This window comes from Pleurodeles waltl, chromosome 7 (genome assembly GCF_031143425.1).
Source record: "Pleurodeles waltl isolate 20211129_DDA chromosome 7, aPleWal1.hap1.20221129, whole genome shotgun sequence".
Lineage (NCBI taxonomy): Eukaryota > Metazoa > Chordata > Amphibia > Caudata > Salamandridae > Pleurodeles > Pleurodeles waltl.
This window is the reverse complement of record NC_090446.1, coordinates 1,266,445,637-1,266,468,412: the sequence shown is the minus strand read 5'-3', so window position 1 is coordinate 1,266,468,412 and position 22,776 is coordinate 1,266,445,637.

Here is a 22,776-nt window from a genome sequence, read left to right as displayed (position 1 = left end):
ATGAGGGTAGATGTCCTCCCAGGGGAACCTGAAAGGCAGGATTAAAGCTTACCATGCCGTGCTCAAAATATGATTTAGATAGGAAATAGTCCATCAATTCTAGTGGCAATATGATAGCATTATTCTTATGCTTCACTCTAATCGTCACCATTTTAATATTGTTGTGTTGTGTCGTTCTGGCTATTGCAGCTCACGCTTTGCTATCTAAAATGCAGTCGTTTTATTAAACCAACCTTTAAAACTTGTACTGTTCTTATCGTCATTTATATATGAGACCGAATTGTGAGTGAGAGAACCGGATGTGACCTGAGTGACTACAACTTCCCTGAGAAGTACGATATGTTATGCGCCCGGCTGCCCAATCATCCCTAACTCCTGGGAGAGATGAGGCACTGCTAGTTAGCCGGAGCAAAGACGGAATTTGGAGTGACAGGTGTCACCCACTGTGGGTCAGACTCAGTCTCCCACACTGTGGACGATCTGGAGTCTCCCACTCAGAATCCAGTAGTCTCAATAGAATAATGAGAGCCTACGCAACACTACAAAAGAGGGTCCCATGAAGTCGTGGTCAACTCAGTGAGTTGAGCAATGCAGGATGGAGTGCTGGGGACCTGGGCTATGCTGTGCATGAAGAATTCCTTGCAAAAGTGCAGAGAAGCCCTAGCAGCTTCAGTTCACGCAGTACACAGGATTACTGTCTGCCATGGGGAGATAAGGACATACCTCCACCAAATTTGGACAGAAGGACCACTGGACTGTCAGGGTCACTTAAATCCAGCTCCTGTGTTCCAGGGACAATGCTCGTTGAGATGAGAGGGGACCCAGAGGACTGGTGATGCAGAAGTTTGGTGCCTGCGTTAGCAGGGGGAAGATTCTGTTGACCCACTGGAGATTTCTTCTTGGCTTCCAGTGCAGGGTGAAGGCAGACAGCCCTCAGAGCATGCACCACCAGGAAACAGTCGAAAAAGCCGGCAGGATCAGGCGCTACAATATTGCTGGTAGTCGTCTTGCTACTTTGTTGTGGTTTTGCAGGCATCCCGGAGCAGTCAGCGGTCGATCCTTGGCAGAAGTTGAAGAGAGAGATGCAGTGGAACTCTGGTGAGCTCTTGCATTCATTATCTGAAGAGAAAACCACAGGAGAGACCCTAAATAGCCCTCAGAGGAGGATTGGCTACCTAACCAGGTAAGAGCCTATCCGGAGGGGTCTCTGACGTCACCTGCTGGCAGTGGCCACTCAGAGGTCTCCATTGTGCCCTCACACCTCTGCCTTCAAGATGGCAGAGGACAGGGTGGTCACTCCCCTTTCCTTTGTCCAGTTTTGCGCCAGAGCAGGGGCTGGGGATCCCTGAACCGGTCTAGACTAGCTAATGCAAGGATGACACCATCTGTGCCCTTCAAAGCATTTCCAGAGGCTTGGGGAGGCTACTCCTCCCCAGCCCTTAACACCTATTTCCAAAAGGAGAGGGTGTAACACCCTCTCTCAGAGGAAATACTTGGTTCTGCCTTCCTGGGACTGGGTTGCCCTGTCTGAGGGTTGGCAGCAGCGGTAGCTGCAGAGAAAACCCCAGAGAGCTAGTTTGGCTGTACCCGGGGTCCATAGTGGAGCCCCGGGGATGCATGGGATTGGCACCCCAATACCAGATTTGGCATGGAGGGACAATTCCATGATCTTAGACATGTTACATGGCCATATTCAGAGTTACCATTGTGAAGCTACATATAGGTATTGACCTATATGTAGTGTACGCGTGTAATGGTGCCCCCACACTCACAAAGTCTGGGGAAATCATCCTGAACAATGTTGGGACACCTTAGCTAGTGCCAGGGTGCCCTCACACTAAGTAACTTTGCACCTAACCTTCACTAAGTGAGGGTTAGACATATATGTGACTTATAAGTTACTTAAGTGCAGTGCAAAATGGCTGTGAAATAACGTGGACGTAATTTCACTCAATCTGTAGTGGCAGTCCTGTGTAAGAATTGTCTGAGCTACCTATAGGTGGCAAAAGAAATGCTGCAGCCCATAGGGATATCCTGGAACCCCAATACTCTGGGTACCGAGGTACCATATAGTAGGGAATTATAAGGGTGTTCCAGTGTGCCAATCAGAAGTGGTAAAAATGGTCACTAGCCTGCAGTGACCATTTTAAAAGTAGAGAGAGCATAAACACTGAGGTTCTGGTTAGCAGAGCCTCAGTGATACAGTTAGGAACCACACAGGGAACACATATAGGCCACAAATTATGAGCACTGGAGTCCTGGCTAGCAGGATCCCAGTGACACAGGCAAAAACAAACTGACACACAAGTAAAAATGGGGGTAACGTGCCAGGCAAGATGATACTTTCCTACAGTGCCATCCCAGGTGCTGTCAGGAAGGGTAAGGAGCCATCCCAGCTGCTGCCCGGAAGGGCAAGGAGCTATCGCCAGCTGCTGCCAGGAAAGGTAAAGGGGCCATCCCCAGCTGCTGCCAGGAAGGGCAAGGAGCCATACCCAGCTGCTGCTAGGAAGGGCAAGGTGCCTGCCCCAGCTGCTGCCAGGAAAGACAAGGAGCAAGCACCAGCAGGCAGGAAGGACAAGAGGCCTGGTGCAGAGACTCAGACGGAGCACCCACCACCAACCATGGTTGTGCAGCCGTCCAAGGCTGCAGAAGATGGGCTGGAGTCTGCCCCCACCAGCAGCAGCAGCAGCACCACCACCACCGGTGGGCAGCCATCCGAGGCTGCAGGGGATTCGCTGGAGCTTCTCCCCACCACCACTACCAGCAGCACTACCACCACTGAGCAGCTGTAAGAGTGCAGGGGATGGTCAGGATCTTCCCCCCACCAGCGGCTGCAGGAGCATCAACACCACTGAGCAGCCGTCACCGCCGGCGGCCGGTATGTAGTCCGGCCTCCATGGCCTGCTGTGCATCCTGGCTCCTGCAAATCCAGTGGGTATGACACCTACCCGAGAGACTGTGTGCACTCCCCAGGATCAAGAGCACGGGGCACGATGCCCCCTCCAGAACCAGTGGGTAAGACACCCACCAACCCCAGCCTCCCCAGGATCAGAAGCACAGGGCACGTTGCCGTTCCAGAACCAGTGGATAAGACAGCCACCAACCCAAGGCTCCCCAGGATCAGAAGCACAGGGCATGAAGCCCCCTCCAGAACCAGTGGGTAAGACAGCCACCAACCCAAACCTCCCCAGGATCAGAAGCAGAGGGCACAATGCCCCCTCCAGAACCAGTGGGGAAGTTACCCACTTGAGAGACTGTGGACTTGCACTCCCTAGGACCAAGGACAGGGCATGCTGCCCCCTCCAGAACCATTGGGCAAGTCACCCACTCGAGAGACTGTGGCCTTGCAATCCCCAGGATCAAGCACAGGGCATGTTGCCCTCTCCAGAACCAGTGGTGTTGTTTCTTCTCCTGGCTGAGGTGCCCCCCGTTCCCTGCCCCCGTGAGGGGCCTGCGTATTTTCCACCTGATGCCCCTGCAGTGTTCTCTCCGTGTTAGTATAGGTGACAAGTGGAGCCTTGGACATTAGCCTGTGGCCCACGCACAATATGGACTAGGCAGTGTCCCTTGAACTGTATGTATGTATATACCATTACATTACATTTTCGTATTTCTACTGTATTGTTATTATTACACTCACTTTGGGACAAACCTGTTGTCCTTGCATTATTCATCAGGGTATGGGGTAAATATGTTTTATTACTGCAGCTGATTGTGTTTATGGTTTTGGGGGTGGAGGTGTGTGTTGTGCGTGTGTGTGTCACTCTCTTTTTCCTCCCTCCCTCCCCTGTGTGCTAGGCGGCTTTACTCACCGTGGTCATCTTCGTCGTCGTTGGTGTTCGTGGTGGAGCAGGATGTAGAAAATCATCGGGAATATATGAAGTTCGGGCTCCATGGCGGTGTGGTTATTCCCTGTGTCTCCGAAGGTGAGTCCTTTCTCTTCTGTGCAGTGTTTCCCCCAGGCTTTTGATGTTGTTGGTACTGCCCTGGAAAAGGTGGCGGTTTCCAGGGTCTTAATATGGTGGGCGGAACATTGACTTCTGCCTGGCTGTAGGCGGCTACCGCTGTGGTGGCTGTTGTATTCGCCCTGGTGGTCGTTGTGGTAAAGTGGCTGTCTATCTGAGTTCTCACCGCCATGGTCATAACTAGGCGGTAATTACAGCCAGCCTGTTGGAGGTATTACGACCACTTTATCACCGACCGCCAGGGTTGTAATGAGGGCCAAAGTGTTTCTACTGGTACACCAACTCTGTAAGATTAACATAATCCCTGATGCAAACATTTTGTTTGGACACTCTCCTGATGCCCCTACTGAGGTTTTTGGCATATTTTTCTTTACAGTGACCTCTTCAAGATTAACAATTGCTCGTGCCTGGCTTCAAAAGAAAGCTCCGGATCCTCTGCCCTGCTGGCAGGAGTTATTAATTCTCTGGCTAGAGCCTGCAATAATCGAAAATCATCCAAGCTGCTATAAATTAAGGAGAATGTGGAAACCGATCAACGGGGGATTACTAGATCTTTTACCTGGTTGTGATCCGATAAATTGAAATAATGGCATAGTCTTAAGATATTTAGTTTTAAAAGATATAACATTTTTTCTTTTCAGAACTATACGTGTTGTCGATCTACTGTACCTATGCATGTTTGCATGTTTGATGGTTCTTTTATGACTATTATTTATTTTTTATCACTTGGTATGTTGCAATTCCTGTAAGGTGGAAACTTGTTGTGAAATTTAAATAATTTATATATTCTCAATAAAAAAAGAGAAAAATCTGTATTTTACAATAATTTAAGCTCAGTAAACAATATGGTCAGATTATCAACTAAAGTGTTTCCTAAAGCAGTAGTCTGGTCTTTCAATTTTGTTCAGTATTCTGAATTGTGCATTAATAAGTATAAATGTGGTGTAACAACAGCATCTTGTTTTTGGGTTGCTTTTGTTCCAGTTCAGAGAGGCCTGGCTTGGTAGTTTGGCCTGATATTTTCCTATTAGAGCAGGTCAGAGACTGATTTCCGTTTGTCTGGGTCTAATCTGATGTGCAAAATCACCTTTTTAAAAAATATGAATACAAAAGGCAAGCCTATTTGTGGTGAGCACATCAACATATATAAAGCAGACCTACTGATTGTGTCAAAAAGTCACCAATAATTATAATCAAATGTATATTTTAACAATACACATATTGCAATGTTTAAAAATGCTTGACACAAATTATTTTAAATAAAGCATTTTTGAACAATACTGTAGTATGTTGTTAAGTCATTTTTTTTTTACATGTTTCAGGTCTCAAAATGCAGCAAAAGAACCAATCACAAGAGGTTCCTGCATACCAGCTAAAGAGCATACAGATCCAGCTTGGAATGCTTGAAAATAATGGTACGCTTTGCTGTGGTCATAGATTCAGTTAACTTACTGTGAATTTATAAAAATGTTACTGGGGGGCTACTGCATGCCACACAGCCCTCCAGAACATTTACAAATGTTTGGTGGTGGCCCTCCCCGTTCTAGAGGCACCACAGGTATCAGGAAATATATTTGAAAAGCCCTAGCATGGCATTATGAGGTGCTCCTTGCCTTGGATTAATGAACAATAAATTAGCAGCTCCTCCCTCTCATTTGTTATTCTTTTTTTTCTTTTTTTAGGTGTCCTGTTCCCACCTGGGATAACCAAATTTTGCATACACTTTGGTGCCTGGACCCACCCTTTATTTTTTTCTGTGGGTAACCCAGCACCATCTGGGGCACCCACTTTTTTTTTTAAGTTAGGGGTTGTGAAGGGAGCTCCTGCCAGATTCCCCAGTCAGTACCCATCCTGGGTGCCAGTGGGAGATGGCTCTATCACTTTGCGCCCTCCCTCCTGACTCTCCCTCCCAAAATATCTCATTCTACGTCTCAGGGAGGGGGGACTGACTCCCCCTCCCCAAAATATAATCAGCCCAGGGGATGGGGTCTCTGTGGCCTGCCAGTGACTTGGAGAGAGTGTCTGCACACCCCTACCCTTCACAGTGATCCTCTTCTCCCGGCCTATGCGGTGGACAGAAACCTCCCTCTGCCTCTTTGGTCAACACTCCGTCAGGGAAGGCATACACTGCCAATTAGGCCCCTTGAGCAGTGAAGGTATGTCCCCTCTTTAGGTGAAACTCAGTTGTACTTGGTCAAGGAATGAATGGGGATCAGCACTGGGTGCTTGCCAACCCACATATTTATTAAGTGGCATAAGCCGGTGCAAAGAGTCGGCTAGCGTAAAAGAAAAGTTACTTTAGCCGGGTGGCGGTTTGGGAGAAAGGGGTTTTGCACCAAAAAATGACATTAGGCTGGTAAGAGGCAAACAAATGCCTCTAACCAGCCTAGTGTCTTTTTCTGACGCAAAACCATCCCTATCACAACTCCTGTCTTAGAAAAGACAGGAGTCATGCCCACCACCCCAATGGCCATCATAGGGGACCAGTGTTCCTGGGCATGACCATTTCACCCTGTGTCATGCAGGGGAGCCCAAGTTGGGCCCTCTGCATGGCACTTTAATTAAAAAAATAAAAGACTTACCTATACTTACCCTATTTACCTGGAATGGGGTCACCTATCCTCCGGTGTCCCTCTGATGTGGGTGGGGATATCCCTTGGGCTTGTGGAGGGCACTTGTGAACCCATTCCATGAAGTTTATCCATGGAAATGGGTCCACAGGTCCCCTAATGCCGGGTCTGATCCAAGCGTTAAATAGTGATGCAAAGCAAGCTTTGCACTATTATTTTGCCCCTCCTCCCACCTGTCCATCATTTTAGCACAAGGGATAAATATGGGGCTAGCACCATTTTTTAGATTGGAACGTGTACCTTGCATCTCATTGCCGCAAGGTAGGTTCATGAATCTAAAAAATGGTTCAAACTCCAATATTTTGACATTAGACGGGTATAATGTAAAAATATAATTATGGAGTTAGTTTTGCGCTGAATTTGCGTAAACAATTACGCAAATTCAGCGCAAATGGAGTATAAATATGCCTCAAAGTGTCAAACTCTTTGCTTAATTATTTGGCCCAAAGCCTCCTAGGAAGATGGTATTCCAGACGGGGAGAGGAGGAAGTACTTTATCCTATTTAATTTGTGACTCTGGGGTCAGATTGCAACAAGATAGTTCCAGATGGGGGCTGTGCCCCAGGAGCTCACCGGTGGTACTGCTCACTCCTTCTGCATCAGGCCACACTCTTGTCCTGCTATTTTTCAATAAAAGACTTCCCAAGTGGGCCGGTGTCTGGGGCGTCACTGCAATCTTGATTTCTGAGGAGAAATCTATGCACCACATGCTCCCCAAACCATTAGAAGGTCCCAGGGACCCCATTCATTGAGGCCAAATGTATTTCCAGGGTAGGGTAATTGTGTAATGGTGTTTCCATATTTCACATTGATGGCCCAAAAACACTGATCCTTCTTTGAGATGCAAAGAAACACCTCTGACAAAAATGGATATCAAATGCACCATGCTCTTCTAGGTGGAATTTGGGATAGTTATGGACACTGGCACAAAACTTTACACAGACCCGCAAGATGTATGGCAAAGGATAGACTCACAATCAGATGACAAAGGAATGCTGCGCCCTATCAGATAGACTTGCATTCGGTCAAGACAGAGATCCTGGAATGGCCAAAGAGAACCTACTGGTGAAGAAACAAGCCTAGAATGACAAACAGATTGTGTTGGCAGCAGTGGCAGGGATCAGAACTCCGGAGTGGACCTCCACCCAGAAAGAGCTGAAGAACTGTAATTTGTAAAAGACTCAGAACTGGACTCAGACTCTAAACTGCACATTAATTCTGAATTTGATCTTTCATGGGTTATAACGTGATCCGCTGCAGATTCAAGTTGAGCCCGTCCTTGGTACCCACCTATGTTTTAATGGGCATGGGGTTGCTGATGAAATTTACAGCTAACATAATCAGCTGAGATCAATGAGGATCAAGAATACTGTAACTGTATTGCAGAAGCCAGGTAGCAGGCGGGAGCCTGGTGCTTGCCTCAGATGCTACCACCAACCCAAACTAGTTATCTGTGTGACTTGCGCATGTGTTGTTGTTTACTTAGTTTCAATGGGAGTGTTACCTCACTTTTTTGGGGAAGGGTTGGGGATCTTGTTGTTTGCGTCCAATGGACTAACTGATCATTGCACTTCTATTACCTACTTGTGGGAGAGGGATGTAAGAACAAAGGCAATAAGCGGAACCACGTGCTATACCTGTACATTGACTAGATGGCAGAATTCAACAATGGATAGGAGATTACAAGCCTGATGTCGATATTGGCAGAGGAGTTACTCTGTCACAATGGTGACGGATATCCCATCCATCGAAATCGAAATCCCATAGGATATAATGGGATTTAGATTTTGGCAGACAGGATATCCATAACTGTTGTGATGAAGTAGCTCGTCCACCAATATCTAAATCATGCCCTATGTCAGGGAATGTCAAGAGGGAAAAAGTATGTCAAAGAGATACAACATCTAGGCATACTCGAAAAGGATGGGGTTCATATTGCCCTATTGCTGGGGATGCGCTTGACTGCATCAGAAGGGGTGGTCTCCAAAAGAGCTGGTGAGGCCAATTATACTACACAACATACTTTGCTTTCACAAAGGGATTTCTCATTTATGTGCGACCAGGGGTAGCATTCCAGATATTGGAGAAGCATCTTGACAAAGAGGGATGTTGTGCTGTGATTAGTGGACGACAAGGGACAAAGACATCATGATCATTAATATATGCAACCAACACTGACCAGCCAGGTTTTTTAACCAGATGTCACATGTGAAAGCATCCTCTATGTCTAACTCTACTATTGTTGGTGGTGATTGCAATTGTATCACATATCCAATACTGGATTGCTCAAAACCCCACTGCAAGGCTCTCAAATCACGCATATAGCGAAGAAATTCAAAATATTGCAGGGACATTGGGGACCGATAGATACCTGGAGAGTGAACATCCGAGTGATTGAGATCACTCCTATTGCTCGGCATTACATGACCTGGATGTACGCCTGGACACTTTGTTATGCATCCTGTACACACACAGATAGCAAGGTACTGAGTACCTATGTAGGACACTTTTGGATGAGAACCTGATTATCGTTGCACTCACCTGGGCACTACTCCAAACCTGTATCCCTAGTTTGAGAATTTAAAGTGATATACAATTGGAGAGGAAATTAAAATATAGTAAGTGTCTGCTAGACACTAACTTGTGATGTCCAACCACAGGACATTACACTCAGTACCTTAGAAAGAGAGAGGGACTACTGCTCTAACCTACACCAATCACTCCTAAATGAAAGAGAAGAGCTAGCAGCACTAGTGGGAAAAAGCTGTTGCTTTGATTACATTGAATACATAGTCAGAGCCCATTCAGAAAGAGATAAAGCTGGAACATTATATGCTCGACTGGCGAATTCAAGCAAAGAGGGTCACAAATATTAGTATTAGAGGAGGAGACTAGTAACTAAATCTACAAACTATCTCAAATTAATGAACTCTTTAAAATATTCGACACCACATTATATGCTCATCAGGAGCAAGCGACACCGCAAACCTTCATAGAACATCTGTTTCTACCGACCCTCTCTCCAGACACAGTGAGGATTCTAAGTTCAGACATATCAATGGAAGATGTGACAGCAGCGATAAAATATATGGCCAGGGGTAAGATGATGGGATCGGATGGGATCCCGGTAGAACTTTACACCACCTCTGTTGACTAATTGGTGCCATGCCTGATTGAAGCTTACAAGAGGGTGAGGAACACATCCTGCCTCAGAAAATGAAAAAAACATTAATAATTCCCTTACTCAAACTCAGGCAGCTCTCACAGGATATGGTGGCCAAGGGGCCTCTGTCATTGTTGAACATGGACTATAAAATACTGAGCAGAATATTGGCCACACGACTACTGCCACATATGCATCGACTCACACCTCCACTTCCGAAAGCATGAATACCAGAGCGAAACACAGCCAGAAGTTTCTGGCATGTAACAACAATACTGCTGGCTGCACCAACTATTAGTGCAGATACAGTGGTAATGTCAGTTTACATTGAAAAAGCATTTGATTGCCTAGACATTGAGTATCTTAATATGTTATGGTATGTTATGTTATGTTATGCTATCTTTTGGCCATGATGAAGGAAAAAGTGAGTCCTCCTGTCTTGCTTCTATGGATGCAGGGGATTAATGTAAGGCAGAGAGAAGTGGAGCATAGGAGTCTGGAGGATTGGTAGAGTTGGTGTTAGTCATTGAAAAGGGCTGGTCCTGTGTTGTGGAGAGCTTTGTAGGTATGGGTGAGGAGCTTGAATTTGCAGCATTTGTGAATAGGTAGTCAGAGCAGTTCTACAAGGTGGGGTGTGATGTTTGCCTTTCTGGGAACATCTAGGATGAGTCTGGCGGCGACGTTTTGGATAATTTGGAGTCTTAAAGTGAGGTGGTTGGAGATGCTGACATATAGGCCCTCATTATGACATTGGTGGTAAGTGCCGCTTACCGCCATGCTGACTGCTGCCAACATACCGCGACAGCGGCAGTATTCTGCTACGCGTATTATGACCCACAACTAGAAATCTGCCACTATAGAGACACAGACACAAGTCCGCCACCCCAAAAGTCAGTGATAAACTGGAGGTACCAAAACCCACACCTGTCGCGGTTTTCAATGGTCTTACCGTCGCAGCTGAGAGGTGTAGGGGAACGGTCCTTGTTCCGACGGGTTCTGCTCTGGCCGAGGTAGGGGCGACCCCTTCCGGTAGCCACGGTGCTGTTTGGTATGAGCGAACCACTACAGTCCGTGCCCTCCAGAATGAGTCCCAGAGGAAAAACCCCAGTAGGGTAAAAAACCTCCACAGGAACTCCCTGAAACGAGAAGGAGGACACCAGGGTATTAGGACCGTAGATCGGGAAGGCAGGGAAAACAAGGCAGATCAGGAACAGACACGATGCGCAGAAGGAGATCAAATAGGAGCGTGACTACCACCAAGAAGTGTTGCAACGCAATGGACAAGCAGTTGAAATCCCTTTATATACCCCTAGACAGGAAGTAGAAAACAGGAAGTAGAAATGCCACCATCTTGGATTGGGGAAAAGAAAACAATAGTGAATCAGAAATGTGCGTCTAACAATGCATGCTGGGCAGAGAGGAAGAGGTCAGCATGCTGGGAAGAAAAAGGGAAAGTATAAAGTGCTCCTTGTGTAAGGGTTCGGTTTTGTTCTCAGGATATCGGTAGGTGGTAAGTGAACATGCAAGTAAATAAACAGTTAAGCGCATAATGCGCTGTATGTTGCCATGTAGCGTCTGCCTTTATGGCCGAACTTAAAATAAGGGAAGCGGCGAGTGCCGCGACCCGTAAACCGGCTCCTAGGAGCCTCCATGGCTCTTGCCTGAGCCGCGGCATCCCCCGCGACCCAGGCGTCAGCCGCGGTGTTCACCGTGACCCGAGCGCCGGCCGCGGCGCTCTCCGCGACCCGGGTGTCGGCCGCCGTGAAATTGACGTGCCGCGCCACGGCACCCTGAGCCCGCGCCGCGGCATAACAACACCGTTACATCAACAGAAATACAGCCACAGCATTATGACCCACGTATCACCTACAGTAAACCACTGGCGTGACAGACCGCCTAGCTCAAGATAAACACACACACATACAAAACAACACCACATTGGAAAATTCAAACTACACACACTTGACACACACACCACACCCACACACCCACACCAACATAAAACTCACACACACACTACCCACAACCCTTTACGAAAAGAAAATTGACAACTGGGAGAGAGACACGCCAGGAGCACCCACTGAATCAGAGTCACAGAACACCATCACCCATACACCATCCACGCACCTCACAGCACACACCCCAACATCACACCCCAAAAACCCTCACACACACCACACATACTACACCCATGGCACCACAAAGACACCCCAGGTTGTCAGAGGAGGAGCTAAGTGTCATGGTGAAGGAAATCATCTGGGTGGAGCCACAGCTATTTGGATCACAGGTGCAGCAGACGTCCATTGCTAGGAAGATGGAGCTATGGGGGAGAGTCGTGGACAGGGTCAACGCAGTGGGACAGCACCCGAGAAGAAGGGATGACATCAGGAAGAGGTGGAACGACCTACAGGGGAAGGTGCGTTCCTTGGTAGGAAGATACCAGATAGCTGTACAGAGGACTGGCGGTGGACCCTCACATCCTCCCCCACAGCTAACAACATGGGAGGAGCAAGTCTTAGCGATCATGCATCCTGAGGGCCTGGCAGGAGTAGCAGGAGGACTGGACTCTGGTAAGTCAAATCTTTACTACTTTCACCAACTCCTCCCTGCATGCCATCACAAACTCCTACCCCTACCCTCACCCCTATCATCCCACCACCTCACATATACCCCACCATCACAACCCACCCATCCCAATACCAATCCCTGCATGCAACACCAATGCATGGACCCCCATCACCACAGCAAGCACACTAGTGACAATCACTTAGCCAACCAAATCACAACTCACACAAGGCAAAGCTGCCTTGGTAATAACAACCATACAGGGGAACATACCCATGCACAAGATCTCACATGCAGTAACAATAACACTGCATTTACATCCCACAGGACCCCCCACACAACATCACCAGAGAGGAGGTGCCAGCAACATACAGTCCAGCCCAGAAGAGGACCACAGTAATGACAGCAGCTCAGCACGCCTGGATCAGGATGACCAACCTGGACCACCAGGGACCTCTGGACAGTCATTGACCCAGCCACAATCCCAAACCACCACAGAGCCTCCACCCTTAGGAAACACCACCACAGCACCTTCCCAGCTGGCCCATCCCTCTGTCCCCAGGACACGTCAATCAGCAGTGTGTCCACCAATACAGGGACCCCAGGCAACCTCACAAACACAGGGCGATCAGGGACCTGGGGTCAGTGGCAGTGGGCACAGGGTTCAGGGGTCAGAGGCTCAGGACAACAGGGAAGCTGGGAGGACTGCTGTGCGACAGGGGGAGGACAGGCCAAGGGAACAGACTCTCCACGAGGAACTCACCAACATCCTGGGAGCATACCACCATTCCCAGAAGACCATGGGCCAGATACTGGTCAAGCTGCAGGAGACCCAGTGGCTGCAGGAGGGACAGCACCTGGGGATCAAGGAGGACCTGAGAGACATCTTCACCACCCTGGTCACCATTGCAGGGGTGCTGGCAGACATGGCCAACACCATGAGGGAGGCAGTGGCACACCAACGGGCCCCTGACACTAGCCACACCGATGAACAGCCCTCCACCTCCGCTAACTCTAGTAGATAGGAGGCCCGCCACTGGAACTACAGGACACCATCACTCCTCCCCCTGGAGAAGGAGAACTACCACGCAAAAGGTCCCTGCGATCCAGGCAGAAGCCAGAGAACATTGCCAAGACCTCTGCCAGGAAAGAAGACTCCCCTGAGTGTCATCCTTGTGTCCCACTCTGTCACCCTGTCCACCTTGAACTACCATTGCCCCACTCACTATGCCCCCTTGCACAATGCATCTGTGATACCAATAGACTGGACCAGCCCATTGCAATACCCCCTTCACTTATTATCACAGAAATAAACACCCTTTGAACAAATACAAGTGTGGATTCTGTCAATTGATTGATATATGTATTAGTTTAACAAGCTGTAAACATTGCAATTCAAGTGTACAGGTATATATAGATAGGTATGAACTGTAGTGGGCAGCAGTAAACACACCAGGAGCCAGAGTGGGGCACAGATATCTGAAACTAGAGATGCCAAAGGGTACAGTAAAAGCCATAGAAATAGGAAAATCAGGCTGCCATGTACAATGTCCAACACAAAACTGCAAAGGAAGGTGAAGTTACATTGTCTTATCTGTGTGTCACTGGAAGTACTGTTTAATTATAGTAGTTCTGTTGTCCACATCCTCTTCCTCTGCCTCCTCTTTGTCACTGTCCACAGGCTCCACTGCTGCCACACGACCATCTCCAGCCTCATCCTCCTGCAGAAAAGGCACCTGGCGTCTCAAGGCCAGGTTGTGCAACATGCAACATGCAACGATGATCTGGCACATCTTCTTGGGTGAGTAGTACAGGGATCCACCTGTCAGATGGAAACACTGTAATCTGGCCTTCAGAACGACAAAGGTGCACTCAATGATCCTCCTTATATGCCCATGTGCCTCATTGTAACATTCCTCTGCCCTTGTACTGGGATTCCTCACTGGGGTCAGTAGCCATGAGAGGTTAGGGTAACCAGAGTCACCTGAAAATATCGAGGGATACCTGTTAGCCAGACACTCACCCTGAGTGACAATCCCACACCCACATAACTACATCAACTGGGTGGGGACTATGGGCTCACCTATTAGCCACACCCTGTGCCTCTGGGGTTGAGACATCACATATGGGATGCTGCTATTCCTCAAGATAAAGGCATCATGCTCAGAGCCAAGATACTTTGCATTGACATGGGAGATGTACTGGTCCACCAAACACGCCATCTGCACATTCAGAGAGTGAAAGCTCTTTTGATTTCTGAACACCTGTTCATTTCTCTGGGGTGGGAGAAAGGCAATATGTGTACCATCAATAGCACCAATGATGTTGGGGATATGTCCCATTGCATAGAAGTCAGCGTTCACTGTGGCCAAATCCTCCACCTGGGGGAATACAATATAGCTGCGCATGTGTTTCATCAGGGCAGACAACCCTCTGGTCAGCACGTTTGAGAACACAGGCTGTGACATCCCTGATGCCATGGCCACTGTGGCTTTGAAGGAACCACTTGCCAAGAAATGGAGCACTGAACGGACCTGCACTAGAGGGGGGATACCTGTGGGGTGGCGGATAGTTGAAATCAGGTCTGGCTCTAATTGGGCACAGAGCTCTTGGGTTGTGGCCCTATCAAGTCTGTAGGTTAGGATAATGTGCCCGTCCTCTATTGTCGCCAGGCCTGCCAGGGGTCTGTACACGGGGGTATGTCTCCATATCCTATTCATCCTCAGCAGTTGAACTCTAGGGTGAAAAACCGTGAGCAGATGGTCATATTCAAACATATACTCTGATTATTATGCCTTTCTTTTTTTACAGAAATAGAATGTGAATGTGTAGGTCTGTTGATGTGCTGATGTCTGCTGTGACGCAGTTAGGTGCCATGGCCTGTGTCCCCCTGAAATGGCGGCTGTCTGACCTGTGAGGAGGGACAAGTGGAAATTAGTTAATTCTGCTGGCGTTGTGCGCCTTTGCGGGAGGCGGTCGATGACCGCCGTGCAACACATTATTGGTTATCATTGGGACCTACGGGTTCCAGGAGCCAATGGTGATGTACGACTGCGGTGACGGTACGCACCGCCGTGGACGTGACCTCTGTTTTCTATCTGTTCACTCACTTGCTACCTGACCTTCAACAGGAGAGGACCTGTGCTGCTGTGACCTGTGTCTGGAAGGGACCATGGCTCGAGTGTCTGGGGAAAGGGCCCCTGCCTTCACTTCAAAGGAGTTGGAGAGACTAGTGGATGGGCTCCTACCCCAGTACCCATTACCTTATGGTCCTCCAGACAAACAGGTGAGTACACTGTGGCGTGCCATCGCCAAGGAGGTGCGGACCCTGAGGGTCTTTGACATACGGAGCACCCACTGTCGAAAACAGTGGGAGGACCTGTGCCGCTGGGCAAGGAAGATGGCGGAGGCCCAGCTGGGGCTGGCCTCCCAGCACGGAAGTGGTGCTTGTAATACCATGACCCCCCTGATGTTCTGCATCCTGGCGGTGGCCTATCTTGAGTTGGATGGGCGCTTGAAGACGTCACAGCAGCCACAAGGGGGTGAGTACAGATTCAGAATTATGACTTTGAGCGCGTCAAGGTGTTACCTGGGTGGGGGATGTGAGTATGTGGGTGCCCCTAGGCCAGGGCGAACATGGCAGGGTAAGTTCCATGATGGGCAAGCTCAGATGCACTCCACCCCAATAATGCTAGTTGGCATCTACTACTGGGCAGGGTCCTGTGGGTTCCAAGTGTGCAGCTAATGGCGTTAGGCATTGTACCCCAGGGCCTGTTGACTAGCATTGTAACTGGTAGTGCATGGCCTAGTGCATAGGACTGTTCCCTGTGAGTTGTGTACGCCAACGGTAGTGTTGTTGCTCAAGTGTATCCCCTATCTCTTCCCCCACCTTTTTGTTTCGTCACCCTGTCCTTGTGTGCATTAGCATCATCTGGCGGAGGAGCAGAGGTACAGGTGACGGAGGTAGCTGCATCCTACATGGGCCTGGAGGCCGAATCCACTGACTATGAGGGCACCAGTGGGACGGAGGGCGAGGGGAGCACCACGACGGAGGCAGAAAGGGACAGTTCTGACAGCAACACCTCCTCTGATGGAATCTCCCTGGCGGTGGTGGACACCTCTGTGGCCACCCCAACTACAGGTACAGCCGCCACTCCGTTCCAGCACCACCCTCCCAGCAGCCCCTCAGCGAGTTTCCCGTGCCCTCTCACCCAGGAGGGTGGGCATCTCCTTCGCCCCAGGCACCTCAGGCCCTGCCCCAGTCAGCTCTGCTGCCCGAGTGAGGAGGCTATTGACCTCCTGAGATCCCTCTCTGTTGGGCAGTCAACCATACTGAATGCCATCCAGGGTCTAGCAAGGCATTTGCAACAAACAAATGCATACCTGGAGGGCATTCACTCTGGCGTGGTGTCCCAACAGAGAGCATTCCAGGCTCTGGCCTCCTCCCTGATGGCAGGCATTGTCCCTGTCTCTAGCCTCCCCCCTCCAACTTCCTCTACCCAGTCCTATTCCCCTCAACCCCAGCCTATCCCAAGCACCCCTTCAGACCTTCATTCACCAAAATCAACACACAGAAGTGGCTCAGACAAACACAAGCACCACACTTCATCTCACAGGCACTCATACAAGCACCATCCAGATGCAGACACACCAACATCCACTGCCCCCACTGTGTCCCCCTCCTCCTCTTCGTCCACCTCCCTCCCAGTTGCGTCTCCACTCACACCTGCATGCACTACATCCTCATCCACTACCTCCATCACCAGCACATGTATCACAACACGCCCCTCACTGGCAGTCACCATCTCCACATCCATGCACACGTCCCCTGTGTCCTCTCCCACTGTGTCTGTGCCCCCTCCTCCCAAAGAACACAAACGCAAGCACTCAGACACCCAACATCCATCCACCTCACAACAGCATCCAGCCCATGCACCTGCACCCAAACACACCAGACTGACACCTCCTACCACTACTCCCTCTTCCTCCACTCCCAAACCTTTACCCGCTTTCAGCCCCAGTGTCCGTAAAAGGCTTTTCCTTGCCACCCTTGAGCTCTTCCCTGCGCCTTCCCCCAACATCCTTGACTTAGGGCCAGGGTGGGCAGAACCCAGGCCAGCACCTCAGCCACTCAGTCCACAGCCACTATAGTTCGTGCAGCTACTACAGGTGTGAGAGGCTCCAAGGAGGCACCCGTCACCAAAGCCAGTCTGCCTGCACCACCTGCCAAGGGCAAGGAGACACCAGCCAGCAACGGGAAGGAGGCACCACCAGCCAGCAAGGGGAAGGAGGGAACACCAGCCATCAAGGGCAGGAAGGGAACACCAGCTGGCAGAAGCAAGGAGACACCACCATCTGCCAAGGGCAGGAAGGGGACAACAGCTGCCAAAGCCAATGTAAAGGGAACTGACGCTGCAGACAGGATGGATTTGGTGCCTGGGGCTGGAGAAGCACCTGGGCAAACAACGCCAGCCATGGCACTTCAGTTGTCCGAGGTTGCAGGACAAGGGCTGGAGCCTCCTCCCACAGCCAGCAGCACCGCCACCTGCACCGCCGGCAGTTCCGCCGGCATCACTGCCACCTGCACCACCAGCAGCACCACTGCCAGCAGCAGTAGCCCCAGTGGGCAGCCGTCCAAGGCTGCAGGGGAAGGGCTGGAGCCTCCCCCCACCACTGACAGCACCGCCACCTGCAGAGCATCTGCAATCCACTGAGCAGCAGTCACTGCCGGCTGGCAGTGTGTAGTCGTGTCTACATGGACTGTAGTGCGTCCAGGCCCCTGCAACACCTGCAGGTGTGACACCCAGGTGAGAGACTGTGACCTGGCACCATCCAGGATCAGCATCACAGGGCACAAAGCCCCCTCCAGAACCAGTAGAAGAAGGCATCCACTCACCCCCTCCTTGGCAGGATGAAGCACACTGGGCACAAAGCCCCCACCAGAACCAGTGGAAGAAGGCATCCACTCACCCCCTCCTTGGCAGGATGAAGCACACTGTCCACAAAGCCCCCTCCAGAGCCAGTGGGCAAACCACCCACTTGAGAGACTGTGGCTTTGCACTCCCTAGGACCAGGCAGTGGGCAAACTACCCACTAGAGACACTGTGGCTTTGCACTCCCCAGGACAAAGCAGTGGGCAAACCACCCGCTTGAGAGACTGTGGCTTTGCACTCCCCAGGACCAAGCAGTGGGCAAACCACCCACTTGAGAGACTGTGGCTTTGCACTCCCCAGGACCAAGCAGTGGGCAATCCGCCCACTAGAGAGACTGTGACTTGGACTCCTCAGGACATCGCAGAGGGCATGTAGCCCCCTCCAGGAGCAGTGGCGTTGTACCATTTTCCAGCTGAGGTGCCCCCCCATTCCCTGCCCCCTGAGGTGCCTGTGTGTTTTTGACCTGATGCCCCAGTAGTGTTCTTTCCGTATTGAGTCAGAAGTCAAGTCTGGCCTTGGCCTATGTGTTTTAGCCCTGTGCCGCCATTCGTGTTCCTGGTGTAGGAGGAGGTAGACCAACATTGGAAATATTTGCAGTTCGGGCTCCATGGAATCGTGGTACTTCCTTGTGTGTCTTGAGGTGAGTTGTTTCCCTTCTGTGTACTATTTCTGCCATGCTTTTGATGGCGTTGGTACCGCCCCGGAAAAGATGGTGGATTGGTGTGTCATAATAGTGTGGGTGGTACATTGTCTTCCGCCTGGCTGTTGGTGGTTACCGTCGCGGTGTTTGTTGCTACCACCGTGGCGGTCAGAGTGTTAAAGTGGCTGTATGTGCTGGCAGTTTCCGCCGTGGTCATAATTCAATTCTTTTTACTGCCGGCCTGTTGGCAGTATTACCGCTAGGCATGGGGGTTGATGTCTTCCCAGGGGAACCTAAAAGGCAGAATTAGAGCTTAACATGCTGTGCTCAAATTATAACCTAGATAGGAAATAGACCCTCGACTATAGTGACAATATGATAGCGTTGTTTTTATGCTTCACTCTTCTTGTCACCATTTTAATACTATCATGTTGTATCGTCCTGGTTATTGGAGCTCACGCTTTGCTGTCTAAGATGCAGTTGTTTTATTAAAATAATCATTGAAACATATACTGATTTTGTTTGTCATTTATATATGAGACTGAATTGTAAGTGAGAGAACCTGATGAGAACTGAGTGACCACGACTTCCCCGAGAAGCCAAATATGTCATGCGTTCGGCTGCCCAATCATCACTATCCCCTGGTAGAGAAGAGGCACAGCTAGTTGGCCAGAGCAAAACCCAGATTTAGAATGACAGGTGTCACCTGCAGTGGGTTGGACTCAGTCTCCCACACTGCAGATGATCTTGCTGCTTAAAATCCAGTAGTCTCATTAGAATAATGAGAGCCTACGTGACAATCACTGAACGCCAGGGTTGTAAACAGGGCCATAGTGTATTGCCATAGTCAAGTCTGCTGGTGATGCGGGCTCGGGTGACCATGCATCTGGTGTGCACTGGGAGCCATATGAAGATTTTGCAAAATGTTCTGAGGATGTTGCAACGGGATGATATCACTACTTTGACATGTTTGTTCATAAAGATACAGTGATGGACAGGATGGAGCTGGAAAAGGAATTATTGACTGGACCAGGCAAGTGTTAAAATGGAGGCATAACTTCAGACTCATAAGGAGTGGAACAAGGCTGGGGTGGCCTCTGTCCTACTGCTGTTTGCTATTGCAGTGGGACCACTGACATTTAGGGCACAACAAGGCACATCAAGAAACACTATGTGGCAGCATAGCAACCCAGGTAGCTATTAATTAATTAGCTCTCTAAGGCAAATATGTTGACATCGCTAAGGCTAGTAGCTACCTCCTAAACAAGTTCGGGAGCAAATCAGGTTTATGTGTAAACTGGCACAAGATCAACACATTCTGTCTACAATCCATGACAGATGCGCCCCCTACGCCAATGGAGATTAAATTGGAAGCTATGTCTTTCTAGTATTTAGGAGGTCCAGCTCTACAGAAACAAACTGGATACTGTAGATGGAAACATGGGATGGGTTATTACAGTACCATGCATAGGGATAGGAATCTGGGAGATGCTCCCACTATCAGTGGCAAAAACAAGTGGCAATTGACCTATTCTCCAGACTTCCCTCTGAGCTGGTTGGTGAGTTTCCTGCGAAATGACACTAGGAGCAAATAATCAGATTGGGTGATACTTGGCATTGAGACATTTGGAGACTTATGTAATGCTGGAGCATGGCAATCCATGAAATAGCTATAGGCCGCCTATGACTTGCTAGCGGGAATGTTTCTCCTCATTGGACCTTTGTGGCAACACAAAGGCGAAGATGGTGGGGAGGGAAGAATGAATTACATGAACACTACAGGGGTGCCATACACTTTGTACCACCGTGGGTAAACATAAAGCAATCAAAGGCTTATATAGTATATTATGAAATAGGCACACATACACCTTGCATGACCTGAGAGACAAATAGGCAGCTGATGGGGGCACCCCATACCCACCGAGTGACAGTAAACCTTGAACAGCACCTGTGACTGTCTACAAATGCTTGCTTTAAATTAATCAACTTTCATTACATATATTGGGCTCTCTTTAACCCTAGGGAGAATCAGCACATTCTCCGAGACTGCACAACTGATGTGCCCCAGATGAGGTGAGGAAGGTACCAAGATATACTATATGGTGTGGAACTGCATACGTCATACAGTTGAGTGGTGTGTCGTAAAGTGTTGGAAAGTCTAGTACAAAGGAGTAGAGTGTTGTTCAGTGGAGTGTTGTGGGATAGAATTGAGTATAGAGTTGTGAAGTGGAGTATACAAACTTGAAGGGGAGCACAATGTAGTAGAGTGGCACAGAGTGTAATTGAGTTTTGTAGATTACTGTTGAAAAGAGTTGGAGGAGGTTGTGGTACAGCTGTGAGGTGTAGAAAGGAGCCTTGAACAGTGGCATACTGTGTGGTAAAGTATTGTATAGTGGAGGTAGTAAAGTAGACTTGATTGGAGCTGCATAGATAGGCAGGATTAAAGTGTCATAGAGTATAGTGTTATGATGCAGAGTAGAGTGATGTGTAGTGGAATGAAGAAGAGTGGGCTGTCATACCATAGACTGTAGTAAAGTCTGATAGAGTGGAGTGGTGTGCTGTACAGTGGAGTGGACTGCCATATGGCACACCGTTGGAAAGCGTTCTACAGTGGAGTAGAGTACAGTGGTATAGATTGAATTAGAGTGTTGCAGACTGCAGTGGAGTAGAGTAGAATAAAGTGAAGTGTGGTAGAGGGGAGTGGCATCAATAGTTGATTGTCATAGAGTTCAGTAGAGTGGAGTGGTATAGAGTGGAAAAGTGGAGTACAGTAGAGTAGAGTGGAGTAATATGTGATGGAGTTGAGCGGAATAAAGTGGTGTAGAGTAATATACAGGGAGTTGCATAGAGTGTTGTAGAGTGTTGTATAGCAGCTTAGAGAAAACTAGAGTGATTTCCACTTGCATTGAGTGGATTAAAATATTGTCTAGTGGAGGGCTATAGAGTGAAGTTATATGCTGTACAGTGAAGAGGTGTATATTGTTGAGTTAAGAAGAGTGTCATACATCTGAGAATATTTGAGTCGCGTGGATTGGAATTGGGTCACGTGGAGTTGAATAGACTGGTATAGCATAGATCTGAGTTCAATGGAGAGTTCTACAGTGAAATAGCATTGAGTTCAGTAGCGTACTGTGGAGTGGCGTACAGTGGAGTGGCATACAGTGGAGTGGGGTGCAGTGGAGTAGCATGCAGTGAAGTGGAATACAATGTAATAGCATACAGTCGAGTGTTGTATGAATATTTGAGTTGAGTGGAGTGGAATTGGGTCGAGTGGAGTTGCATAGACTGGTATAGCATAGATCTGAGTTCAATGGAGAGTTCTACAGTGAAATAGCATTGAGTTCAGTAGCGTACTATGGAGTGGCATACAGTTTAGTGGTGGAATACTGCATATTAGAGTAGTACACAGTGGAGTGGCTTATAGGGTAGTGGCATAGAGTGGAGTGTGGTGAGCTTGAATATCATATAGGGGAGTGGCGTAGACTACAGTTGCATGGAGTAGAGTGGCTTAAGGTGCAGTAGCGTACAGAGGCGTACAGTGGAATAGCATAGCATGGAGTACACTGGAGTAACGTATAGTGGAGCAGCATACAGTGCAGTATAATGCACTGGAGTGGTGTACACTCTAGTGGTGTACATCAGAGTGGGGTAAGGACAAATTCAATGGAAAATGCAATGGAGACAAAATACATATTGAAACCCCCCATTTTTCATTGCATCCTCTTGACCAATCACTGAAAATCTTTTCATCATCTGCCAATGTAGAAGGGACAATAGGCCTGCAAAGTTTCATGATGATTGGTCATATGGCCGCAAAGTTATTAATAGGCAAAAATCTGAGAAATTCCTAAAAGGCAAACTTAACTATAACTACACGGTG